Genomic DNA, 27,144 nt, shown 5'->3' with positions numbered 1-27,144 from the left:
CGGGTTTGGGGGTTCCCCCCTCTCTTTCAAACCGTCCGAGGCGGTTTGGGTTTGGGCGGGTTTTTGTTCTTTTTTTTTTTTTTTTTTTTTTTGCTTTGGCTAATTAAAAATTTCATTCACAAAAGCTATATGATAACTTGTGACTAGGATTAAAATGATTAATCAGTCCCCTAGTATTGCAGAAATTACAAACTTTGGCTTGGAAAAGCATAAAACATTCTTAGAAAAGAAAAAGTATAGAATACAAGGAAAACAATGATCAAAACGTTTGCATGGATTAATAATGCTTTCAAATTAGGAAGACAGGAGGGGGGCGGGGGACGGCGGAGAGTTTCCAACATCGTTTCGCTGAATTAAAACTAAAATATTTAAAATCATAGAAGCAGTGACATCAGTTTATCTGGATTTCTAACTAAATTTCAGAAAGAGCCAAAAGGCAAATAGGTGTCCAGTAGTGAAGAGTTCCTTAAATCAGTTCTTAGATCAGATGCACTGGATCACCATCCAAATTCGTTAAAACTTGTGAGAGCTCACAGTTTATAAAGTGTTTTTCACAGTGCCTACAGAACATGAGGCAACAGTAAATCGTGTTCCCATCTCTTTTATCCTTTCATACTTCCTGCTGTACATGAATGTGTGTGTGTGTCTGTGTGTGACGGGGGAGTGGGCATTTCTCGCCACCCCAGTATGTGGAGAGCCTTTCTTTAGTTTCTTGCTTTTGTTTTGTTTAGTTTGCCCTAGAAATTCAATTTCCACATTAATATTGTACAGTTTCCACTGGCAATAGAACTCTCTTTCAAGGAATAAGCATCCTTTGAGAGTGTAGAAGCTATAGAGCATAGATCAACAATCATGCACACACAAAACACCCTCAGAAATGATGTAACTTTAAGGAAATATTGTAAATAGAAAGATATGACTTCATTAAAGAGTACTGGAAGTACTCATTTTTCAGGAATTTAGTTCTCCATAATTCTTTTATTTCTTTCACAAATTGGATAATTAATGTGAGTTAGTCAAAATCCTCTATGGTTACAATCTCTGTGATTCTTTAATATTATAACTCTATGGACTCATTTCTCATTTTCCTCCATACCTCATTTAAGGCTGAAGTCACTGGGAATTACCTCAGGCAAGATGAATTAGAGACTATCTGCCTAATCACTTAAGGCAGACTGTCAATTTTTAGAAATTATTAAATACATCTACACCATCATATGAAAATGTGAGTTTTCATAAAAACCCACATTCTTATATTTCTAATACAGATAGGAAAATGCTTTCTAAAAACTTAAAGCCTCATAGGCTCATAGAATTTTGAATCTAAGAGTTTTACAAATTATTTATTTATTACTCATTTATACAAAAAATGTTACGAGAACTTTATGGACCAAAAACATAACCTCTTTGTCAAGTTATTTAAACTTTCCAGGCCTCAGTTTCTCGGTTGGTTGGATGAGAAAGGTTAAAAGGATGACATCTCATGCAACTCCAAGCTGTAATATTCCACAGTTCTGGGCTGGTAACTTGTCAAAAGTTACCTAGCTAATTAGTGGCACAGCCAAGGCTACACTCCAGAAGCTAGAATTTCCTGGTTACTCCTCTCCTGTCCTTTGCACTATAATACACTAAGCTTCTAAATTAAAAATAATAATAATTTTTTAATTCTAAAAATGCTGTCCTATGTCTATAAAAGGTCATGTCCAGCTCTGTAACTTAGCTTGAATAGTTACATATGAGCTCTATTAATTAAATGGCAAATGTTGTATATTATGTCTAAAAATTCAAAAGCTAAACTAATACTAGGTTAAGCTATGTACAATTCATATTTTCTTTCCTTGCTTTACAAATGACATTTGGATATCACTTATAAATCCCAACCCTTCAAGTACAAATCTAGTAGAGTTTGAGGCTTATAGACAGCTCAGGGTGCTTCTGAGCTCAGGTCAGGGAGCATTTTGCAGGCCAACATATTGAAACCTTCTTTTATATTGCTGCTAAACTGAATGCTTGTTAGTGAACATGAGACACAAACTTAAAAGGGGAAACTCTCTTCAATGCAGCTTGAGCCATATGCCATCCAATTGTCTTATGGGCAGTAGTGGGTCCCCTTTTTTCCGAGTATGTAGAGAAAAGCATCATGTCTTTTGTGGCACCAGCCTGCCAGGCCCAGAGCCTTCTCCTTCAAGTGCCTCATTCAGTCTCCAAATTGGCTGAATAAGGCACTTTACTGATGTTAACAGAGGGACAGACACATAAGGAGACAGTCAGCCATCCAATCACTGCATTCTAAGAATAATTCTTTCTATCAGTATCATCCTATTCCATACAAATACCTCTCAAACTCATGATAGACTTACACATATGGTAGTGTAGCATAGTGGTTAGGGTTTAGCCTCTGGGGGTAGACCACCTCCACTTAAATTCTGAATCTGCCACTAGTTGAGTGTCCTTGGAAGCAAATCGCATGACCTTCTGGGAAATTCATCTCTGCATATGCAAAATTGTGATATTAGAATCCACCTCACAGGGCTGTTGTAAAGATTAAAGGATTTAGTTTTTGTAGGCTGTTTAGAACAGGCTTTGTTAGTTTTTATCATTAATGTTTTCTATATTGAATATTTTTCTATTGTTCCAGTTACCAGTGCTGTCATCCTCACGCTCTCTCACATCTAAAACTTAACAGGTCTTCGCAGTTCCACCTCAACAATATCTTGTTAATGCAGCCCTTTCTTTATACTCCAGCTGTCTTGTATAGTTCTTGCTGTCTGTATCACTCTGGTGGAATTTATTATATACTATACTCCTTTGTATTGCTCACTGCTCATTCTTTTCTTTGATGTTTTCATTTTTCTGGTTTCCCCTTGAGATCTTTTCTTACTCTTCTTTGTATTCTTTTCTGCCCTTAGTGTTGATAACATGTGGTACATAATAATATGTAATCAATATTTATTAACTAGAGTTCTATTACATTTATTTATTCAAAATTCAAAATAGGTACGTTATTGGTACCTATTACATAATAGGCATCAGGTAAAATAACTGCAATACAGCATGAAAAAAGCAACAATCAAATCATGAGGAATTATACTGGCAGAAAGGAAGCAGCAATAACTCTGCTTGCAAGAGTCAGGAAAAGCATTGCAAAGTGTATTCTTCAATGGGATATTGAAGGATAACTAGGAGGTTTCCAGATTTATGGAGAGTAGTAGGATCAACAAAGAGAAAAAAAAATGCTTATTGGCTTAGAGCTGTGAAATAGTGTGGGGAAACTTAGAGGAATCACCAGGCAATGGAAGAAATGATGCTGGATAAGTAACGATCATAAGTTAATCTTAATTGAGAGCTTCCTAAGTTTTCAAGCACTCTGTGTGCATTATTTCTGATGCTCACAGTGGCTCTAAATAATATATTAACCCAGTTTTACAGATGAATGAAGTGAAGCTCAGAAGAGTAATAGGTTTGATAATAAGCATGGGTAGGACTGGAATTCCAGCCCATTGGTCTCCATTCCTGCACTGATTCTGTTGTCCAGCCCCCTAATGTGCCATGAGCAGGCAGATGTATGTATTTCACCTTGCAACAGAGAGAGAGAAAGAGAGAGAGACAGAGAGATCTCAATGGAGAGCAAGGTCCCAGAAGAATCTCAGTATGTTAATAACAATTATAAAAAAGAACAAAATTGTCCTATGCTTCAGACAGGCAAATTAACTTTAGATTCTAGATTTGATACAAATGATTGTTTAGTGCTTATAATATTCTGCTTTCCTAGGATCCTTTCCTTCTATCAGTGACCAAAAGTCTCACACAGTCCTTACTTCAAATAACTTCAAGTCTTCTACAATAGATTCCTAGATACATAATGAGGGAGACCTGTATTCTAATTTTATTCTGCTACCCATTTTGAATCAGCCTACTTTTTTCAAAATGTATAAGGAATTGTAGCCTGTATTGTAAAGATGAATGATTATTTCATTTTTTTACAAACAAAAAAATTCCAGAAACTGATGGATATGCTTCAAAAGTATTACAAGAAACTTATCAAGCTGGAAATTTTTTTTTCAAGAATCCTGATCATTCTAACTACAGAAAAAATTCTAGAATACTGTAGCATTTAAAATCTTCAATAAATTGATAATAATCAGCACAGAGTAGATTCTCTGTGTTATGCTAAGGGTAATCTGATTCAAGCAGACAACAACAATTTCTTCTTAAATTAGAAGCTGCAAAGACATAGAACAGCCTTTGCTTGTTTCCAGAACCTTAGCTTGAGTGTAAGTTTTGGAGATACATGCCTGTGTTTATGAGTCTTGGAGTTATTCACTCATTCAACAAGATTTAAGGTGCCATATACTTTCAGATATCATCAACTACTAGTAAATGCTAACTAACAAGCAAATAAACTGGAAAAATATCAAATGGAATACCTTAGTGAGTGATAATACAGAGAAAAAAGTGGAATATTTGCTTAGTAATTTAAGTAAATGAATATTATTTTATAATATAAATTGGTAGTGTATTCGCTTAATATTTTAAAGAAAATAAAACAGAAAATACTTAGCATTTTACTACCACATTCAGGAAAGTTGCAAGATTAGTTTGAAACTTTAAACATCTTTAACCATTGAGTATAATTTGAGTTTGACATATTTAATCACTAGACTATATATTAGAATATATATTTCATCTATTGTTTTAAGTAACCTGGGCTAAGGTGAGCTTCTCTAGACTTTTTAGGTCTTCATACACATTCTAGTCACCAATATTAAATCTTCATACTAAAATATCAAAAATAAATGCTATATTTTCTAAATCTCCAAAAAGGCTGTCTTGGATGTAGGCCAGGCAGTGAATTCCCCGATACATGTGAATATTCAGTAATAATTCCCTTCTCTGATTATAGCTAGACTCACTCTTTTTTACTTTTGGGTCACAGTTATATCTTACATAATCCAGCAGAGGGTGCTTCCTTTTTAGGGTTGGATTAGAATTAAATATGATAGGCAGAAAGTTGAAATCTTTTGATATTTCATTTCCAGTGATTGATGAAATCAAATCCCCTTGCAGTGTAATATATTTTCAGAAGTTTCCTAAGGATAATTATCTTCCTGCAGCATCACATGTTTTAACCAGCAATTACATAACAACAGTGTATGTGCGCCTTTGACATGTTTACTGTCCTATTTTCCTTCTCGACTAGAAGTTATGATCCCTACTCAAAAGTTCCAGGTATATTCAACATAGGGACTTCTTTAACAGTGCTCCTTCCACTCTGGGAATATATAAGAAGTGTTGCTGCCATTTACAAAAACTGTATGTGTAAGTTGTGTGTGTGCATGTGTGTTTGGGAAGAAAAAAAGGACTTTTTTCAAGATAATTCTTCATAACAAAAGCATAGTTGCAGAGCATTCACAACATCATTGGCCACGTTAAGAGCAGATGAAAATGTGTAACCTCTTCTCAAAGCTAAATGGTCAGTAAGGAATAGTTCATTTCCTTAAGTGTGTGGCCCTGAATTTCTCTGCTGCATAAGAGTAGTTCCTGAAATTGTCATCTAAGGAGGATCCTAGTATTTTTTTATATCCTTTTTCAGCAAGTCACCTAGCTCTGAAGTAGCTGGCCTTGCACAGAAGGTTCTGCTAAGGAATGTGAGGCACTCAAAATGGCTTTGAATCACACTTCTCAGAAGAGACAACCACAGGCATTACAAAGGAGAAAGCTGAAGTAGTCTCAGCTATCAAGCTAGCTTCAAGAGATTTTTCCCTCCCACCACTTTATATATGATAGTGCAGTCAAATTTAATAAATGGAGATTATATCTCCCTGAGTATCTTGCAAGCAGACAGATTTTGCTTTTGAATCCTCTTCCATCTTAAATTTTTACTGTTAAAAGTTGTACACCCGTATGGAAGACAGGCATTTCTGGAAATACAACATAGTAAGAAATCTGTATCTTTGAGTGCTGAGCTAGCCCACACTGGAAGCATAACACAAAGCTAAGAGAATGAGCTGGTTTTGGTGAGCAAATGTTTTATATCTGCACACAAGAAAACTGAGGACAGCTCTAATTTTAAATCCCATTAGAAAATGCTGTGATTAACTGCAGGACCTCACTGATTGTTCAAATAATAGATGAACATGCCACAGTGAAATATTTCCCCTTTTTATTTACAAACAAAAGAGGATTTTTATGTGGACAGAAATCAAAGCATTACTGAAGCACTGGTTGCCTAAGCTTAAATTCTTTCACATTAACACAGATTCTTTATTATGTAAAGTCAACACCTTCAATATTTTTGAACGGTTTTGAATGGTATAATCTGTAATATTTTGTGATTTCCCTTAAAATGGGTTGGTTTCTTCAGAAAGAATTATGTACCTACAACATAATGAAGTAATTAACTAGAGAACAAAAGGCTTTTCTTTTGTTTCAGACAAAACTTGCTTCTAAGACACAAGCTACACATGCATTATTTTAGGACCATCAGCCTTGCCCTGGATGATGATTTTGTTGTCAGAAATGTTTTATTATTTTCTGCAATACGAAAAGACCTGACAAAACATTAATAGGACAATTGAGATAAAATGTGCTATATGTTGTTATGTTGCTTTTATAAATATTTTGGATTTGCCAATGTAATAGACTTTGATAAATCATAATATTTCTACAACCAAAAATCATTAATATCTATTTTGACTGATATCTATGTTAGGGAAAAACTACAAATTATATTGTAGACAAATGACTTAGAAATCATACGCAAACAATTCAAAATATATTTAATTAAAATGCATTTTAAAAGTCCTTAACTGAAATAAAAGTGCAATTTTTAAGAGTTTGCCCCCACAATCCTTGGCTTACAGAATTATATATATACACATATATATTCACACATATATACATATATATACATACACATATATATATATATAGATAGATAGATGGAGTCTAGCTCTGTCACCCAGACTGGAGAGCAGTGGCACGATCTTGGTTCACTGCAGTCTCTGCCTCCCGGGTTCAAGCGATTCTCCTGGCTCAGTCTCCCAAGTAGCTGGAATTACATGCGCCGGCCACCATAGCCAGCTAATTATTGAATTTTTAGTAGAGATGGGATTTCACCGTGTTGGCCAAGCTGGTCTTGAATTCCTGATCTCGTGATCTGCCCACCTTGGCCTCCCAAAGTGCTGGGATTGCAAGCATGAGCCACTGCACCCAGCCACAGAATTATATTAAACTTCATGATCACATTTTTCACTTCACAGCACATCCTATTCCCAAGTGTGAAACTCTTTGTTATATAAGATGTGCTGCAAGAAGTGAGAGGAGTAAAAGGTAAAGAACCCAAGGAAAAGTTCCAAAAATTGCAAACTGACAGCCTGCAAGAAGAGTTTGCCTCATTGACATATTTAATTAGCTTTTTGATGTTGACTAACATACTGCAATTTGGGAATTGGTTGCTGTGATGATATATGGCCCCAAGAATGTCTATATCCTAATTGCCAACACCTTTAAATGTTGCCTTATATGACAATACTGATTTTGCAGGTATGATTAAGGATTTTGAGATGGGAAGATCATCCTGGATTATCACGGTGGGTCTGATGTAATCAGAACGGTCTTTATGAGAGATGCCAGAGGAGTCAGACAGAAAGAGATGTGAAAACAGAGGCAGAGGGATGGAGAAAACTTTGAAGAAGTTACCCTGCTGACTTTGAAGATACAAGAAGGGAGCCATGAGCCAAAGGATGTAGCTAACCTTTGGAATATGGCAAGGACAAGCAAATGGCTTCTTCCCTGGATCCTCTGGAAGGAGCGATCCTGCATACCCATTTTAGATTTCTGACCTCTAGAACTGTAAGACAATACATTTGTGTTGTTTTCAGTTGTTAAATGTGTGGAATTTTCTATAGCAGCAATAGCAAACTAATGCATTTGCCTATAATTTATCAAACTTAGAAGATTTCACATACAGATTCAGACTTACTTGTTTTTACTTCTGTTGAGAACTGGAAAAGCTCGTGAGGGCTGAGTGTCACCACCTCCTCCTGTCAATGACTGGTTAAAGCTGTTCCCTTTAGAGGTTATGTCTTCTCTAGTCTATCAAGGCTATCAGATTCTGTTTTTAATATGAAACCTCTGGTAGATATTTGAATTTGTGACCCCTGCTATGTGTGGTCTTATATTTTGCATTTTACTTAATAGTCATCTCATATTTAGCTTTTTACAGAATTATATCTAATTATCCACTTTTTACAAATGGCATTCTATTAAACTATTTTTATTAGGCTATTCTCACACTGCTATAAAGAAACACCTGAGACTGGGTCATTTATAAAGAAAAGAGGCTTAATTGGCTCACACTTCTGCAGGCTGTACAGGAAGCATGGTGTTGACCTCGTCTTGGCTTCTGGGGAAGCCTCAGGAAACTTACAATCATAGTAGAAGGCAAAAGAGGGAGCAGACACATCACATGGCCAGAGTAAGAGTGAGAGAAGGAGCCAGGAGGTGTCATGCACTTTTCAACAACTAGATCTCATGAGAACAGCACCAAGGGGATGATACTAAACCATTCAAAAGAGATATAACCTCATGATCCAACTACCTCCCTCTAACATTGGGGATTACAATTCAACATGAGATTTGGGCCACCACACATACCCAAACTATATCATTATTGATCCTGAGATTAAGTAAATGAGAATACAATTTACTTAATCGTTTTCCATCATCCACCTCCGTTTGTCTTTTCTGTAAACTTTTTGAAGATTTTCTACTCTTGGTGAACCATAATTACATTATTTGTAGCATAAGTAGTGTATTCAATGAGTGGGATTCAGGAGTATCTGGATGCAATCAGTGTGCTCTTTTTCACTGCTAGCTATCTCATCTATTATTCTTTCATGAAATCTCAGGCACATTGGGCACTCTTACATACTAACATAGTTTCATATCCCAGATACTAAAAAGTCCAATGCAGGTTAATATTAAGCTTTCCCATTGCCCCTCAACTTTGGTGGGCTTTAAGCTGAAGTGAGGAAAAGCAGTGTATGTGAGAGACAGGGGCAACTGTCCCTCCAGAGGCACTAAGTGAAGTCATTTCCTTCCTTTTCCAGCTTCTAGAGCTGCATGCATTGCATTCATCAGCTCATGGTCCCTTCCTGAATCCCCTTCTAAGCCAGCAGCTTAGCACAGCTTCAGTCCTAACACCGCCTCCTCCTTTAGCCGTATCTCCCTCTGCTTTCCTCGTATAGGGACACTTGTGATAACATTATTTGGCCTACCTGGATAATCTCAGCTACGCTCATTTCAAGATCCTTAGTTTGATCACATCTGTGCAAAATCCTTGCCATATAAAGTAGCATTTATAGGTACCAGAAATTAGGACATGGACATCCTTCAGGGCCACAATTCAGCAAACTGCATTCAGCCTACAGAATTGAAGCCACAACAACAAAAAATATTTTATGCTAACTGGAATTCTAACTACCAAATTTTATGGTCCTCATCCTACTACTATTATCTGTTGCATTTAAGATGGCTAACCATGTGTTCCTTCTTTACACATTTTCTTTCATTGGATTTCGGGTAGTTCTTTCCCATGGCTCTTTCTTTTCTACCTCTTCTAATAGATTCCATTCTCCTTCTCCCAAATTTTGACTCTGCATTTATCCCCACCCCATTCTTCTATACCTATGTCTCCCACTGTCGTAATTCCTAATGAGTCTCAAATCTATATTTCAAGCTCCAGTCTCTTTTTCACCTGTATTTGCAACCACATTTTGGGCATAGTCCTCTGAAACTGTTTCCGAAAACGAACCTATTATCTTGTCTAGTAAACTTGTCAGTCTTCTCATATTTTTGTTTGTTTCCCTTCATTTTATTCCCATTGGCACTATCATTGCTTAGGGCCTTCATTTTCTTTCATACCAGAGCTGCTGTAGCAGCCCTTAATTGGTAGCCCCATCCTCAGTCTTTTCTCACTCAAATCCATTTTTCTCATCATGTCTAGGTTAACATTTCCTTTTTTGGAGTGCAGTGGCACTATCTTGGCTCACTGAAACCTCTACTTCCCAAGTTCAACAGTTCGCCTGCCTCAGCCTCCCGTGTAGCTGGGATCTCAGGTGTGCGCCACCACCCCCACTAATTTATGTATTTTTAGTAAAGATAGGGTTTTGCCATGTTGGCCAGACTGGTTTTGAACCCCTAACTTCAAGAGATCCATCAGCCTCAGCTTTCCAAAGTTCTAGGATGACAGGCGTGAGCCACCACACCCAATCTAGGTTAACATTTCTAAAACTCGAAAGTAGTCATATAATTCCATATGCAAAACACAAAAAATAAAAACAAAACAAAACTTAGAGGCTGGGCGCGGTGGCTCACGCCTGTAATCCCAGCACTTCGGGAGGCCGAGGCGAGCGGATCACCTGAGGTCAGGAGTTTGAGACCAGCCTGACCAACATAGAGAAACCCTCTCTCTACTGAAAATACAAAATTAGCCAGGCGTGGTGGCCCGCGCCTGTAATCCCAGCTACTCCCGAGGCTGAGGCAGGAGAATTGCTTGAATACAGGAGGGGGAGGTTGCGGTGAGCTGAGATGGTGCCATTGTACTCCAGCCTGGGCAAGAAGAGAGAAACTCTTCTCAAAAAAAAAAAAAGAAAAATACAACTTTGATAACCACCTCCACCACCAAGATAAATTTAGAACTTTGACCCTCACATTGAATGTCATTTTTAATCTGTCCCTGCTCTAACTCTTCATGTTCTTTTATCATCATTTCTTTTCAACTCCTAGCCACACTACATTAATCTATTTCCAGGAAACATCTTGCACTTTTAGACTGGCTGGTATTTGGTCTTTTTTTTCTCTACGTTTTCCTAAATAACATTCTACTTAGATGAAACTCTCCTCATTTTTAAGGCACAACTTCAGTGTTCCTCTGAAATCCTTTTTCTATTTTCCCATAGCACTTTTACATATATTCATAATAATGAACACTGCTGTTTTTATATATCTGTATCTACCAAAGAGTATGTTGTAAGCTAAGTTTCTTTAGAGCATAGTGTTTCATTCCTCTTAGCATCCCTAGTAGCAAGCATGGCTCCTATAACCAACATTAAGCATATTCATCTACGTAACAAATACCTGAGTTTGACTGTTGTTTAAGTTTTCTGTGTCTAAATATCTTTATAAAATGGGGTGGTGTATAATAGTACACACCTGCATTAATTCTTATGAAACATTTAGAATACTGCCTGCCATGTAATAAGGAGTACAAAGTGTTAAATAAAAATAAATAAAAGCCGGATGCAGTCATGGGTATCTATAGTACCAGCTATTTGGGGAAGCTGAGACAGGAGGATTACTTGAGGCCAGGAATTTGAGGCTGCAGTGAGCTATAATCAACCCTGTAAATAGCCACTGCACTCCAGCCTAGGCAATGTAATGAGACCTTGTTTCTAAAAAAATAAAATTAAAACAAAATAAAATGGTTAATCTTTAAAAGTAAACAAGTGTTTGCTGAATTACATTAATTATTATATATAAAACAAAAATTTTTTAAAAAGTTCATAAGCAACTTAGCATTAAAAAATAATTTAAATATGCATGAAAAGAGTGAAATTATTCAGAAAGAGTAAACTGGTACAAGATGTTTTTGTCATGAGATAAGAAGAATAGAAATATGAGGGCATTTCTCATCTTGTTCCCCTGATGCTGACTCTTAGCACAGTTACCTCCAAAAAAATAAAAAAAAAATACACCTCTTCAGTTGAATTAAGTCCATGGGACCACAAAGCAAAATGAGAAATTATCCTTTTAATTAGCTTCAGTGAGTTTCAATTAAATTATTTTCTGAGAATTAATAATAGTGGAAGAATTTTCTAGGTCTCCCTTTTCAAAGAAACATTTAAGTCTCTTTAAAAATCAAAACCATTACCATGAAAATTTCTTGACCAGAATGAAGAATTCTCTAGATATCTGCAATTAAAAAAATAGAATTAAGAAGTCTAATATTGGCATGATGTTTCTAAATTACTAAGATCATCATATAATTTGCCCAGCAGTCATTCTTTGAGCAAGCTCCTTTTAAAGCCAGAATTTAAGCAGGAAATTGAATCTGCAAAAGGAAGATCAATGAAGCACTGTGTCTTCAAATACTTACAAATGAATGAATAAGTGTTCAAGGATGAGAAATCGTCAGATTTGTGGAGATGCAGGGCAGGAGAGGAGGCACTAGAATGAGAATCAAGAATGGGTTCTTGTCTGGACTTATTCTATACTCAATATGTGACCCAGGGAAGGCTATCTAAACCCTTTTGGATCTCAGATTTCTCATTTCTGAGGTTGGAATAGATAATTTATATTATCTCTTTTAGCTCTAATTAACTTTGCTTCTATGTACAATAAAAAGTATATACATCTACAGTATTTAGGTGATGTTCTGACTAGTTTTTAAAATAACTATAACTGAGATGTTATTTTCAAACTTGTTAATGAATCTCTTTTCTCCTTCCAAGTAAATACTTGGCCTTTTTGGTCTAAAGCATCCATTGGCTTAGTGGGATATTAGGATTTGTATGAAAATAGTGAATCTTTCACTTTTGATGTTTGAAATGAGATTTTTCAGCAAGGCAACATATCAGCAAGCCATGCTATTATCTTAAGAGAGGATTTACTAAATCCTATCAGCTACCATTTATCATGATAAGGGCTCAGTCTATAGCTTTTATCACACACAGTACTCACATAATGTAGAAAGCATACCCCTCCAGACTATGACATATGTCTCTAGGGCTTCCTACTTTATGATATAAGGGAGACATAATGTGGAGGTTTGAGGGAAATTCCAGACCTTTAGCCACCAGGAAATCGGAAGGTCCATGATCTGGTCATCTGTTCTTTCTTGGATTCATCAGGAATTAGTTGCCCGTATTGCTGACTCAGTTTACCTCTGCTATCACATGACTATAAATTCCTAAATGGGACTGATCCTTTCCCCAGGCTGCCCAGGTAGCCAGTCCCATGGTGCTGGGCTAGAAGATCACGTTTACACTTATTTCCTGCCACTTCTGCTGACAATCTCTACTGGCCCGTTCAGCTTTCCCTCAGGGTACACAGATGATTCTAGATCATTTCCATACCACAGGAAAGTCAAACAGGGGAAGGAATAGTTATTCAATGTGCCACTTCCTATCTGATGCTTCCACCTGCAGGGCAGACCCTTGCTGACTCACAACAGGAAGTGAAGCAAAACACACTTTGCTCTCAACTCTCACCTTAACCTTTGCAGCCTTCTTCATCTCTCTTAAGATTTCAGGCTGTAAAAGGGAGGTCAGAACACAAGTATCTCACCACTTGCTTCTTTTTTTCCTCTTCCCTCAATCTTTAAAGTATAGTTGTCCCTTGCCTCTACTTTAAAAGACATTTTTTTTTCCTCTTCTCTCTAGTGAGGGATTTACCTTAGTAATATCTTCTTTCTCCCAGACTCTATTCTAATGGATTAACTTTAATAGTGGGCAGGGTGTACAAAGAAAAACTGTCTTGCTAATAAGGAAGAATGGAGTTATTTTTAAAATATTACATACATTATACAAACTAGTGACTATGACTTCAATCTCCATAAAATTCTGGTATATGTTATAAAATGGATGCTTTTTATATACTTAAAAGAATTTGGGAAATAAAACAAGCACAGTGTATTTTTATTTGTGACATAATATAATTATAATATCTCCTAACATACTGTAACTTCTATTTTTTTAAAAAGGCAGAGAATGTGGACTGTGTGTTGGCACAGTTAAACTCAGTTTTTAAAATTATCATATCCCAGAAATACTAGTTAACTATTTTGTAAATTTGGAAATAACTTACTAATGGTATATCACAGGTCACTTTTCCTGCACATTCATCATCTCTATGTGTAATACAGAAACACTATTATTAATAGTAAGATCCAACATTTATTCAGTCCTTGCTAAGGACCAGACACAAAGTAACACAAGCCACACATCTTTTATTTCATTAAATAACTAGCTAGCTCTTGATGTTAGAAAAATTCAAAATAATTTGAAAGATTAGAAAAGCAAGTAGAAACTATTAAGATGAGAATGGTCCAAGTGCAGTAGTATTTACAACTAAAATGATTACAAGCAGTTACAGATTTCCTTGTTCCTTCTCCACTTCCACTGTTGCATTTGACTAGATTTATTTTTTTTTAAATGATGCATTAGTCTGTGATGAATTCAGTTAGTTATTAAGATACCAGCTCAGTATGGTAAGAAATAATAATTATTATAATTTCAAGAAGAATCAAGTACACCTTTCCCTGACATGGTTTGGCTGTGTCCCAAGCCAAATCTCATTTTGAATTCTCATAATCTCCACATGTCGTGGGAGGGACCAGGTGGAGATAATTGAATCATTGAGGCAGTCCCCATCCTGTTCTCATGATAGTGAGTTCTCACGAGATCTGATGGTTTTATAAGGGGCTTTTCCCGTTTTGCTCGGCATTTCTCCTTGCTGCCATCATGTGAAGAAAGACATGTTTGGCCCCAATTCTGCCATGATTGAAAGTTTCCTGAGGCCTCTGCAGCCCTGCAGAAGTGTGAGTCAATTAAACCTCTTTCCTTTATAAATTACTCAGTGTTGGATGTGTCCTTATAGCAGTGTGAGAACAGACAAATACAGTAAATTGGTAAAGGGTATGGCAGGGCTGTTGTAAAGATACCCAAAAATGTGGAAGTGACTTTGGAACTAGGTAACAGGGAGAGGCTGCAACAGCTTGGAGGGCTCAGAAGAAGATAAGGAAAATGTTGGAAAGTTTAGCACTTCCTAGAGACTTGTTGAATGGCTATGACCAAAATGCTGATAGGGATATGGACAATAAAGTCCAGGTTGAGGTGGTCTCAGGTGGGGATGAGGAACTTGTTGGAAACTGGAGTAAAGGTCACTCTTGCTATGCAAAGAGACTGGCAGTATTTTACCCCTGCCCTAGAGATTTGTGGAACTTTGAACTTGAGAGAGATAATTTAGCGTATCTGGCAGAAGAAATTTTTAAGTGATGAAATGTTCCAGAAGCAGCAGAACATGAAAGTTTGAAAAATTTGCAGCCTGACAATGTAATAGAAAAGAAAACCCCATTTTCTAGGAAGAAATTCAAGCTTACCGCAGAAATTTACATAAGTAATTAGCAGCCAAATGTTAATCACCAAGACAATGGGGAAAATTTCTCCAGGACTGGGTCAAAGGTCTCCCTGCTCTATACAACCTCAGGGCATGGTGCCCTGAGTCTCAGCTGCTTCAGCTTTAGCCATGGCTAACAAGGGTCAACTTATACAGCTCAGGCCATTTCTTCAGAGGATGCAAACCCCAAGCTTTGGTGCCTCCCACTTGGTGTTGAGCCTGCGGGTGCACAGAAGTCAAGAATTGATGTTTGGGAGCCTCCACCTAGATTTCAGAGGATGTATGGAAATGCCTGGATGTCCAGGCTGAAGTCTGATGCAGCAGTGGAGCCCTCATGGAGAACCTCTGCTATGACAGTAGGGTAAGGAAATTTGGGGTCAGAGCCTCCACACAGAGTCCTGACTAGGGCACTGCGTAGTGGAGTCGTGAGAAGAGACCCAGACCTCCACACCCCAGATGGTAGATCCACAGACAGCTTGCACCGTGTGCCTGGAAAAGCTTCAGACACTCAACATCAGCTGTGAAAGCACCTAGGGCTGGGGCTTGTACCATGTAAAGCCACAGGGGTGGAGCTTTCCAAGGCTATGGGGGCCCACCTCTTACATCAACATGACCCAGATGTGAGACATGCAGTCAAAGGAGATCATTTTCAAACTTTAAAGTTTAATGACTGCCCTATTGGATTTCAGACTTCTATGGGGCCTGTAGCCCCTTTGTTTTGGACAATTTCTCTCATTTAGAATGGGTGTATTTACCCAATTCCTGTACCCACTTTGTATCCAGGAAGTAACTAATTTGCTTTTGATTAATAGGCACATAGGTGGAAGGGACTTGTCCTATCTCAGATGAGACTTTGGACTTGGAGTTTTGAGTTAATGCTGGTGTGAGTTAAAGACTTTGGGGAACTGTTGGAAGGGCATGAATGTGTTTTGAATTGTGATGACATGAGACTTGGGAGGGGCCAGGGGCAGAATGATATGGTTTGGCCGTGTCCACACCCAAATCTCATCGTGATTTTTCATTCCCATCATCCCAATATATCATGGGAAGGGCCAGGTGGAGATAATTACATCATGAAAGCAGTTTCCCTATCCTGTTTTCATGATAGTGAGTTCTCACATGATCTTATCATTTTATAAGGGGCTTGCCCCTTCTCTGGGCACTCATTCTCTCCTTGTTGTCACCATGTGAAGAAGAATGTGTTTGCTTCCCCTTCCACCATGATTGTAAGTTTTATGAGGCCTCCACATCCATGCTGAACTATACGTTAATTAAACCTCCTTCCTTTATAAATTACTCAGTCTCTGGTATGTCTTTATTACCAGTATGAGAACAGACTAATACACCATCCCCCATCCCCGAAAACATATGTTTATAATTTTGTAGGGAAACTAAAATTCATAAAACAACTGCAATTAATTACAAAAGTGGATAATTCTTTTAAAAGAAGGAGACTCTTCAAACCCCTCACTGCACATTTTTCTATCTGCCTATTCTTACTGGATCTACTGAAAGAGAGGAGGGAGCTGCTAATCTGACAGGTCTAAGCACCTGTTGATGTCCTGGAGAGCAAGGGCTCTGTTTCTGGTCCATGAGCACTCTCTCATTGGCTTATTCTTATTTTCTGTATCTCTCTTTCCAGGCAAACTTGATCATTCTGGTCTCAACATAATAGATTTAAGTTAGCGGTAGGGGGAAACAGGAGCAATAACTCTGGAATTTCTATAAGATATTGAGGAGGAGCATCTCTCTAAATTCCCTTCTTCCTTTGAAGAATATGAGGATATAGACCTAGAAGAGCACCCAGGAAGTGCCAGCTATAAAAGTCTTGGAAGAGCAAACTAACCCCTTGATAACAGATTTCTATTCATTGAACTGAAATTGTACACATAAAATTTGTATAACTGGCATGAAGTGACAGAGATTCTTGCTATGTAAAATCTGGAAGATGTTCTTTCTTTCTCATTTTTATTTATTTTTTCTCTGTCTACAATTCCTTCTTAGAGAAATCACTAAGTAACAAAAACATTTGGCTCTAAATGTGGGTATTGAGCTGGTATTGTGATAGTCTAAGGTGCCCTATTAAGCCTTTGGATCACTGGATTACAATGGAGCCTTTAGATTGGATTAACTGGAATTTAATGGTAAGAGGAAGCTACATTTATTTCAGCAATCCTTTGTCTAGATAAAATGAATAGAAAAGGCATTGTAAATGGATAATGTTGGCTCTTGGTTTTTCAGTGGATGGAGGAACAAAGAATGTGATAGGAGAAAGTAATATATTAAAAGACTAAGAAACAATAAGGTAAACAGGAGTAACTAGTAGCACAGAAAAGTACAGTAGAACTTAATTTGAAAAAACGGTATGTAAAAATGAATATAAATTAAGATTAAAAAAGTAAAATATTGGTTGTTACATTAAATGTAAACAAGATAAAATCTGATTTTTGACAGCAGATGCCATCAAATTAGATGGTATAAAAAGGTTTTTGCTGGGCGCAGTGGCTCAAGCCTGTAATCCCAGCACTTTGGGAGGCTAAGGTGCGCAGATCACCTGAGGTCGGGAGTTTGAGACCAGCCTAACCAACATGGAGAAACCCCATCTCTACTAAAAGTACAAAATTAGCTGGGTGTGGTGGTGCATACCTGTAATTCTAGCTACTCAGAAGACTGAGGCAGGGGAATTGCTTGAACCTGGGAGGTGAGGGTTGTGGTGAGCTGAGATAGCGCCATTGCACTCCAGCCTAGGCAACAAGAGTGAAACTCCATCTCAAAAAAAAAAAGTTTTATATCTCACTAGGCAAAACTTACAGATAGTAGGACAAGCTATGAAATATCAGAAGACACAAAGAAAATATGAGTAGTGATATTACTTATAAACAAGATAGAATTTAAGATTAAGGTACAGGTAGAAAAAAAGAGAATTATGTGAAAGTGAAAGCACCAAAATGAATAAAGAAGGTAAATATTTAAAGCAAGCATTGTTAAAAACTTATGAACAACATTTTTTAAAGATACAGATGAATTAAATTCAATAAAATAATGAAATAGATATAAATGGAAATATACATTTTTACATATCCATGGAATCACTTCAAAAATCTATTATGCAATTGACTGCAAAAAGAAACCCTTAAATCTTATAATGTAGAACATTTATGTTCTCTGATCAAAATTAATATTTACAGCATTTTCTTTGATTAAAATAAACTATAGTTAAAAACAAATACTGTAAAATTACTAGCATATCTTATTAGAAAATAAGAAACTTCATCTTAAAAATATGCTTAGTCCAAAGAAACTGTTAAAAAATTTTTAATTTAGAAAAAAATAAAAAATAAAACATTTTCTACCAAAACGTAATTTCAGCACATTGCTTAAACTATCCAAAGAGAAAAACAGATTTTAAAATATCTTCTTCTTAAAAAGAAAGATGAAAGATAAATGGGATTACACCTCATCTCAAGAAATTATAAAATAACAAAACTAAAAGACACTAAAATAACAATATCTGAAAATAAACAGTTAAAATAATAGGATCAATGTTCTAAAAGTTGGTATATTTAAGGATCAGAAAATCAGATAAAACTCTAGTAATCCTCTTAAAGACAAAAAGGAATATTTTGAAAATAATTTTCAGATATGTTTGTTTATTTCTTTCAATCCACATGAATCTTTGTAATTGCTTTGACCAGTGGTACATGGTGGGGGTGACTTTAAGTGGCTTCTGAAGTTAGGTCACAAAAGGTAAAACAGCTTCTGTCTGGCATTCTCTCTCTCTCTTCCTCTCTGTGTCTCTCCTCTTTTCTCCACATAACTAGATATTTAGTTTGCCTTGTAAAAATTTTGGCTATCCTGAAGACAACATATTTTTTCCAGCAAATATTTAGTTATACCTTTCTTAATATTCTGGGTAAACACTATGCCCTTTTTTGAATATGAGAGATAATAAACAAAATAAATAAATAAAAGAATCTAGTATGTCAGATAGTGACACATGCTATGGAGAAAAACAAAGAGGAAAGACGTTAGAGAGAACCAGAGAGGAGTTGGAGTTTCAAATAGGGTGGTTAGGGAAGGCTTCTCTATGAAGTGAATTTTAGTCAGGACTTGAAGGAGATCAGAGACAAACCATGAGGTTACGTGGGTTAAAGTTCTCCAGCTAAAGAGGGAATTGCATGGCGTATTTGAGGAGCCACAACCAAGCCGGTGTGGCTGGGGTAGGAAGAATGAAAGGAATAGTAGTAGGAGACAGGGTGAGAAAGTTAATGGAGATCCACTGGATGACTTTGAGATGAAGAGTAACATTAGCTCACTTCAGTGCTAATATGAACTGAGAAGGTAGAGTATTGAGGGGATCATCTACAGGGATAACAAAATCATCATGAATTAAGCCATTGATAATATTAGAGAAAATGTAAAGAGGTAGAATTCAAAACATAAGAAAGGGTGTGTAGTTAACTGCAAAAAGAGTATAATTAACTTTACCCTCTGAACCTGAGATTCAGAAAATATTCGATAGCATAGATAAATAAATAAGAAGTATAACTCTACAAGTAAAGTGGAAACTTTGGAGGAAATTCATGAAATAAGTATCACAGAAGAGATCAAAATAATGGTTTTAAAATTTGATTATTTAAAAAGACATCAAGACTACATGGCTCACAGTTCCACCCAACTTGTAAAATACAGATAATGCCAATGTTTTGAGGCAATTCAAGTAGAATAGAAATAGAAAGAAACTAATTAAAATTGATAAAGATTATTTAGCAAAAGCAATAGCAAGCATCAACCTATCTGATAATACAAAGCCATTTATTTTAAAAGAAGAACAAGAACAAGATGCTTGCTATCTATTATTATCTAACATCTCTTCAGAGATTTTCTGTCTAGAATAGAGAAGAAAACTAATCAGTATCATTTTGGAAAATTATCTCTTTTGCTAATAATATTACTGAATATCTAAGAAAACCCAAAAGATTCTATTAAAAACTACTTGAATATATGAGGAAATGTAAGTGGCTAGATTAAGACAAATATTCAAATATCAGTAACTTTCCTTTATACTAGCAAAAAGAAGATAGAAATAAAAGGAAAATATTCCATTCACAATAGAAACAATGATAAAGTATTCAAGAATAAATTTAACATGGAGTGTGCAGGATCCATAAAAATGAAAATATAAAATTCTGTCAAAACCTATAAAATAAGAACAGAATAAATAAGAAGGTGTACCATGTTGTCGGAGACGATAATTTTAAATAAGAGCTGCAATAATACATATCCCATCTCTCAGTGTGACATTGGCACTCCTTTCCAGCGCAGGCATGTGAGCAAGAATACTTTGAGTAGCTCTAGCCCCAGCCATTATCTGAGTGCAACTCCATGAGAGACCCCCCAAGCCAAGGCCTTCTAACCAAGACACTCCCAAATTTCTGAACCACAGAAATTGAAAGGATGATAACTACTCATTGTATTTTTTTTTTTTTTTTTTTTTTTTGAGACGGAGTCTTACTCTGTCGCCCAGGCTGGAGTGCAGTGGCTGGATCTCAGCTCACTGCAAGCTCCGCCTCCCGGGTTCACGCCATTCTCCTGCCTCAGCCTCCAGAGTAGCTGGGACTACATGCGCCCGCCACCTCGCCCAGCTAGTTTTTTGTATTTTTTAGTAGAGACGGGGTTTCACTGTGTTAGCCAGGATGGTCTCCATCTCCTGACCTCGTGATCCGCCCGTCTCGGCCTCCCAAAGTGCTGGGATTACAGGCTTGAGCCACCGCGCCCGGCCTACTCATTGTATTTTAAGTCACAACATTTTAGGATGGCTTATAATGCAACAAAAAGTAACTAATACATGTGTTTTTGGATTGAATGATTTACCATTATGCCAACTATATATTGTCCCTCAAATTAATGACTTAAATGCAATTTGCATAAACACCTAATAATATTGCACTTTGTGTTGTACTGAGATAAAATAATATCAAAATTTATAGGAATATCAAGTTTAGAATAACCCAAAATATTTAAAAATAAAATTAAAGTAATCAAAATAGAAACAGATTAATTGAAACATTAGGACTGAGAAACAGATTCAAATGTATAAGGAATTTAATATATGACAAAGGTGATAATTATATTGAGTGGAGAATAATGATTAACTTTAAAATGTTGCCGGTGTAGTAGACACCCATTTTGCAGAAAATCATGTTGAGCTCATTCTCATTCTAGATAAGGTAAAACCTTAAATGTAAACATAAATAAAACCTCAAAAATATGTAATAAATATGTAAATATAATATGTAAAAAACAAATAAACATATTTGCTATATAAAAAATAAAATCATAAAAGGCAAAGTGATCATAAAGTAAAAAATGAGAGAACTATTTGTAATATATTAGATAATATCTATAGTATACCAAAACACCTCAAAGTTGATAATTATAAATATAGTTAAATTACTCCGCCTCAAAAAAATAAATAAATAAATAAATATAGTTAAATTATATGAATAAGCAATTAAAAGAAAAGCAAATACAAATGACCAATGGATAGTAAAAAAATTCAACCAATATATAGGAAAACACAAATTAATCGTTTATTAAATTTTAGGTGTTAGGAATTCAACATCAAGCAAAGAAGAACAGTTATTGCTCTTACGAAGCTTATATTTTAGTTGACGGTAGAAGAAATTATATACAAGGAAAATATATAACCTAGGCTGGGCACAGTGGCTCATGTCTGTAATCCTAGCACTTTGGGAGACTGAGGCTGGCGGATCACGAGGTCAGGAGTTCAAGACCAGCCTGACCAACATGGTGAAACCCCGTTTCTAATAAAAATACTAAAATTATCCGGGCGTGGTGGCACACACCTGTAATCCCCACTACTCAGGAGGCTGAGGCAGGGCAATTGCTTGAACCCAGGAGGCAGAGACTGCAGTGAGCCAAGATCACACTACTGTACTCCAGCCTGGGTGACAGAGTGAGACTCCATCTCAAAAAAAAAAAAAAAAAAAAAAAGAAAAAAAGGAAAGAAAGAAAAGAAAAGAAATAGCCTATGCTAATTGGTACAAAATTTTAAAAATGTAAAATCTGGATAAGGAATAATGATGAGGGAGGTTGGCTGTTACAGATATATTAGTCTGGAATTACCTTAGTAAAGTGAATTTTTACCAGAATCCTCAATGAAGTAATAAAGCAGGCCAGCACATAACTGGAAGCTATTATATAACACTTACTAGCTTGACCAATGTGAAAAAGTAAGTGGGAATATTTAATGATGTGGGTATTCAAGTAAATATGTCCTGTTACACATTACCAGTGAAAATGTGAACTGTTACAACTCATATGAAAGCCTAGCAAGATCTATTATAATTTCACATCCTTCAACTCAATAGTCTTTACTACAGGAAATCTATTCCAGAGAAAGAACAAGATCAGTACATTAAAGACCTGTGTCCAAAAATGTTTAATAAAATATTAGTCAGAGTAGCATATTATTTATTGTTTATAGTTCACTCCATTCTAAATAAAGACTTATATGTAAAACAAAGCCTCAAAATTCTGGAAGAATGTACATATATGTTTGCATGGACCATTTTTGTTAAAACAGAATACTCAGAATATATTTAGAAAGACATATTAACTACATAAAAAATTAAAATTATATAAGGCAAAGTTTTCATAAAGAAAGTGAAAAAAGTGAATAGTTGAATAAATTGTGGTGTATCTCTACCACAGAAGAGCCCGCACTGATTACAAAAAATTAGTTAGGTCTATACTTGTTCATATTGACAGATTTCTTTGGTGTATTCATGAATGAGGAAAAGAAAGAATCAAAGAGGTGTATACAAATATGATTCTGTTTAAATGATACAAAAGAGAAATCCACAACCACAACCACAACAACAACCCTTGTTTAGTATTAACATTTTTTCTCATGTTGAAGGACTTAAATTTTAATTCCTGGGGAGGTAGAGTGATATTCATAATACATTTGGGAAGAATATACTGGATATTTTTGATTCATCTGAACCATTTTGTTTATTTGGGGTTTGAGCACCTTTGGGGAAAGTTCTGCTCTGCAACTCCTGGAGCAGCTGTAGCCCCTGGAGGAGATCTGTGCTAATCCACCACAGCCCTTTTCTCTTGGAGTGGGCCTGCTCACAGGGACTCCTGCTCTTCTCTCTTCCTCTGTTCTACATCTTTCAGGGCAGTCCTTTGCCTCCCGTATAGATACACAGGATGATGAACCTGCTTCAGCTGAGCAGTTCCTGCTTACTGGGAGGATAAGTCAGCTGGAATCTGAAGTTAAATTTGCAGACCCATTGGCTTTCACATGTTCCAACTTAGCGTTGTGTAAATTGTACTATATTGCTGGCCTCTCTTTGCTACTTTTATTTCTCAATTTGTTCAGAACCTAGACAGTGAAAGAAGATTGTTCAACTCTCATCAAAGGGCCATATACAAATACTTATAGATGATAATATGACCACAAATCATGGATGAAGAATGTATAAGGTTGAAAGAAAAGATAAGAGAGTAAAGACATTGAGAGGGGAGTAAGATAAAATTTTAAAATGCTATACTTTTAAAATATAAATGGGAATCAAGAATAGAAGAGAATGTATGATGTGTCTCCATTTTTGTAAAATGGTAATGATTGTGTACATATGAAAGAGATTCTTGAAAATTATCATCACTAAAACATTATGGTGGTATCTAAGTGTGGTAGAATTTCAAGCAATCTTTACTTTCTCCCATATACTTCTGAATAATGTTTGATTTCTTTTTTAAAATATACATTTTTTTTGCATGTCTGTGGAATGAGTCAAAAGCCTTCCCTGTAAGACTCAGATGACAAACAAGTAGAGGAAGAGAACTAGTACCTATTGTGAATATAGATGTGTGTGTGTCTGTGTGTGTCCTCTTCCCAGCCTTAAGTTCACACAGAAGGTTTGTATGTATTTCTCAACTTTTTATTATATACAATTTAACATTTCAGTGTGAATTTCATTTAAACCTGAGAAGGGAATATTATTCACACATGATTTATTCTTCATTATATCATTTAAATTCATTGAATAACAACTTCTGTTAAGCTAGGTCAGACAAAGTGGTTAGATATACCCTAGGTAGAAACGTGGAGAGAGGGTGAATGGTGTTTGTGATACACACAATAGCTTTAGCATTAACACTTTGTGTTTTGCACACACACATTTCAAATATATTGGAGCAACAATAAAGATGCAGATTCCGTTGGCAAGGGGATAAGTGTTGCAATGCCAATGATGGTGGGTTTCAGGGAGAGTGGGAGATTGGGTAGCCTCATAAAAGTCAAAACAGAATAGCAGGACTCCCTTGCTGATGTGGTTTGGCTGTGTCCCTACAGAAATCTCATCTTGAATTGTAGCTCCCATAGTTTCCATTTGTTGTGGGAGGGACCCAGTGGGAGATAATTGAATCATGGGGGTGGTTTCCCCCATACTGTTCTCATGGTAGTGAATAATTCCCATGAGATCTGATGGTTTTATGAGGAATTTCCCCTTTTGCTTGGCTCTCATTCTTTTTTGTCTGCCACCTTGATTGTGAGGCCTCCCCAGCCACGTGGAACTTGAATCCATTTAACCTCTTTTTCTTTGTAAATTACCCAGTCTTGGGTATGTCTTTATCAGCAGCATGAGAACAGACTAATACACTTGTGAGGTTTTGGAATCCTGCCTCAAGGGGCACAACACAGTCTAATGGGTTAAATGAGTACACTAGCCCAAGATAGGGAGAAGGGACTCTTCTGTTCACTTTCTACAAACTATTTCCTCTTACTTGATGTCTATTGACACTTCAAGGAAAGGAAATTTGCCAATATGATCTAAGAGAGTCCAGGATATTTATCAAGGCTGAGTTTACAAGGGCCACTATTCTCCAAAAGTCGACCCAACCCAGAACTCTTTCTTCCCTTTTACTGCTGAGTTGACCCAGGTGGGGCCATTCTCTGTGACGTGGACTCAGTCAGGTAGCTCCTTCCTTACCTCCTCCGAGCAATCAAATGGGTAGGTAAGTCAGACCAGATTCCACATTGTGGATGCCATCATGACTCTCCTTTCTCAACTAGGTAGGCAAATCTGAGAGTGGAGATCCTATTTTTAATTTGCAGCAATGAAAAAGAGAACATATAGCCTTGCTTAGGTCTATAGCCTAGGCTGTGCAGGACTGTGCAACTACTAATAATGTATAGCAATGATTCCCATTTTTCTGTTGCATGTAGCTTCCTCAGGAAGTCTGTGAAGAAAAAGTGGTTGGGAGGAAAAAATTTGACCATTCCTGGGTCCCAAGTTATAGTACTATCAAAATACTTTCAAAATATTACTCTTAAAACCTAACGGTGGCCGGGTGCGGTGGCTCAAGCCTGTAATCCCAGCACTTTGGGAGGCCGAGACGGGCGGATCACGAGGTCAGGAGATCGAGACCATCCTGGCTAACACGGTGAAACGCCGTCTCTACTAAAAAATACAAAGAAACTAGCTGGGCGAGGTGGCGGGCGCCTGTAGTCCCAGCTACTCTGGAGGCTGAGGCAGGAGAATGGCGTAAACCCCGGAGGTGGAGCTTGCAGTGAGCTGAGATCCGGCCACTGCACTCCAGCCTGGGCGACAGAGGGAGACTCCGTCTCAAAAAAAAAAAAAAAAAAAAACCTAACAGTACAGAAGAACTATTGAAGTGAGAGAATAAATGTAACCTCTCTCACCGAAATACCAAAACAATAAAACAGTAAAATCAGAATAGACGTCTCCTTACTCAACAACAGTTTGTATATTAAAAAACCTAGAGACTTTGGATGAACAAGATATAAATGGCCACTTTAATCAACGTTCTACGGGATGGATAGAAACATGGTGCCCTGGAAAAAGATGTAAAGTTCTCACTCTTCTCTCTAAAAACTTCAAACATTTATGTTTCATTTTTTACATTAAAATTTACGCATATTGTTGAAAATGAAAATGCATGCAAAAGGAGTTAGTTAGAATGGGACGTCTTAGAAATCAATTCATCACTATATGATTGAAGAATAAGGGGTATTTCTCCCAGAGGAAAAATGGTTTGGGAACCTCAGGGTAAAGATTTGCAGGGCTACAATTTAAAAACAACTTATTTAGGTTGCAGTGAGCTGAGATCGCACCACTGCACTCTAGCCTGAGCAACAGAGCCAGACTCTGTCTCAAAAAATAAATAAATAAATAAATAAATAAATAAATAAATAACTTAATGTAACTCCCAAAGATCAATGGGTAGCAATATAATCAAACAGTATTTTCTTAGTATAAAAGAACTTTCTAATGATTGGAGATCCTAAAAAGTAGCATGAACTATTATTGCTAACTTAGTATTTCTCTGCATCTCTCTTTCATAGTGACTCTCAGGGAAATAAAGGTGTGCATATATATAGACACACACATATATATGTGCATGTGTATATATTTATATACATGTATATACATGTTTATATAAACATGTATATATACACATGCACATAAATGACATAAACTACATATGTTTACTATATTTTCTCTGACAAAAAGATGTGTAGAACCTAATTTGTAATACTAAAATAAAATAGATAAAATTCTTTGTTTGATAAATTCCATATAGCCAATTCATTTTCACAGGATGTCTTTTTAAATTTTTGCCAAATGTATCCAGAGCCAACCCATGATTGCAATGATTGAATGGGTACAGTTCCAACTTGAATGTTAGTTGATAATTTCATTTATATTAATAAGATAAAAGTGAAACAATGAACACATATTCATTAAGATGTGTTCATTGATTCAGAACTTTACTCATGTGTCAGCGATGTTAATGACTACCTCACTGAATTGTATAATAGTTTTTGAATACTAAAAGAATATTTTCTCCATTTTTGATGCTAGTTACAATGTAACAGCTAAATACAGCACCTCATAAATTTAGACT

Source organism: Rhinopithecus bieti, unplaced genomic scaffold, assembly GCF_001698545.2.
Source record: "Rhinopithecus bieti isolate Rb0 unplaced genomic scaffold, ASM169854v2 scaffold_75173, whole genome shotgun sequence".
Taxonomy (NCBI): Eukaryota; Metazoa; Chordata; class Mammalia; order Primates; family Cercopithecidae; genus Rhinopithecus; species Rhinopithecus bieti.
Note: the sequence above shows the minus strand (reverse complement) of the source record.